This window comes from Schistocerca americana, chromosome 1 (genome assembly GCF_021461395.2).
Source record: "Schistocerca americana isolate TAMUIC-IGC-003095 chromosome 1, iqSchAmer2.1, whole genome shotgun sequence".
NCBI lineage: Eukaryota > Metazoa > Arthropoda > Insecta > Orthoptera > Acrididae > Schistocerca > Schistocerca americana.
The window spans coordinates 463,892,500-463,894,279 of NC_060119.1; positions in this window are offsets into that span (position 1 = coordinate 463,892,500).

Sequence of the window (1,780 nt, forward strand, 5' to 3'; positions counted from 1 at the left end):
TTTGATTTGTTATTACTTTTTACAGAAATTAATTCGCAATAAGGCTATCAATGTGATGTGCACCACCATAGAATGGTCACATTCAACCCAAACAACAGTCTACAAGAAAGAGAAGTAATCTTTATTATGAGTTAGTAGGAAAAGATACACTACTGGCCATTAAAATTGCTATACCACGAAGATGAGGTGCTACAGACGCTAAATTTAACCGACAGGAAGAAGATGTTGTGATATGCAAATGATTAGCTTTTCAGAGCATTCACACAAGCCTGGCGCCGGTGGGCATGAGGAAAGTTTCCAACCGATTTCTCACACACAAACAACAGTTGACCTGCGTTGCCCGGTGAAACGTTTTTGTGATGCCTCGTGTAAGGAGGAGAAATGCGTACCATCACATTTCCGACTTTGATAAAGGTCGGATTGTAGCCTATCCCGATTACGGTTTATCGTATCGTGACATTGCTGTTTGCGCTGGTCGAGATGCAATGACTGTTAGCAGAGTGTGGAATCGGTGGGTTCATGAGGGTAATACGGGACGCCCAACGTCTCGTATTACTAGCAGTAGGGATGAGAGGCATCTTATCCGCATGGCTGTAACGGATCGTTCAGCCACGGCTCGATCCCTGAGTCAACAGATGGGGACGTTTAAAAGACAACGACCAGCTGCACGAACAGTTCGACGACGTTTGCAGCTGCGTGGACTACCAGCTCGGAGACCATGGTTGCGGTTACCCTTGACGCTACATCACACAGACAGGAGCGCCTGCGATGGTGCACTCAACGACCAACCTGGGTTCACCAACGGTAAAACTTCATTGTTTCGGATCAATCCCAGTTCTGTGTACAGCATCATGATGGTCACATCCGTGTTTCGCGACATCGCGGTGAACGCACATTGGAAGCGTGTATTCGTCATCGCCATACTGGAGTATCCACCCGGTGTGATGGTATGGGGTGACGTTGGTTAAACGTCTCGGTCACCTCTTGTTCGCATTGACGGCACTTTGAACAATGGACGTTACATTTCAAATTTGTTACGACCCGTGACTCTACCCTTCATTCGATCCCTGCGAAACCCTACATTCCAGTAGGATAATGCACGATCGCATGTTGCAGGTCCTGTACGGGTCTTTCTGGATACAGAAAATGTTCGACTGCTGCTCTGGTCAGCACATTCTCCAGATCTCTCGCTAATTGAAAACGTCTGTTCAATGGTGGCCGAGCATCTGGCTCGTCACAGTACGCCAGTCACTACTCTTGATGAACTGTGGTATCATTTTGAAGCTGCATGGGCAGCTGTACCTGTAGACACCATCCAAGCTCTGTTTGACTCAATGCCCAGGTGTATCAAGGCCGTTATTACGGCCAGAGGTGGTTGTTCTGGGTACTGATTTCTCAGGATCTATGCACCCAAATTGCATGAAAATGTAATCACATGTCAGTTCTAGTATAATATATTTGTCCAATGAATACCCGTTTATCATCTGGATTTCTTCTTGATGTACCAATTTTAATAGCCAGTAGTTGGTTGGTTGGTTTGGGGGATTAAAGGGACCAGACTGCCATGGTCATCGGTCCCAATAGCCAGTAGTGTATTTCCTAATCAGGCAGGCAAACTCAGTTTCAAATTTATGGGGAGATATTCTTCTGTGATTAGTAGTGACATTATTAGAAACTTCACCCCATGACATTTCTAACCTTTTGTGGATTATTTTCCTTTTATTTTCCCATGATCAATAACTACACGTCATTCCTTATATCCTTACCAAGAGGAGTGGTT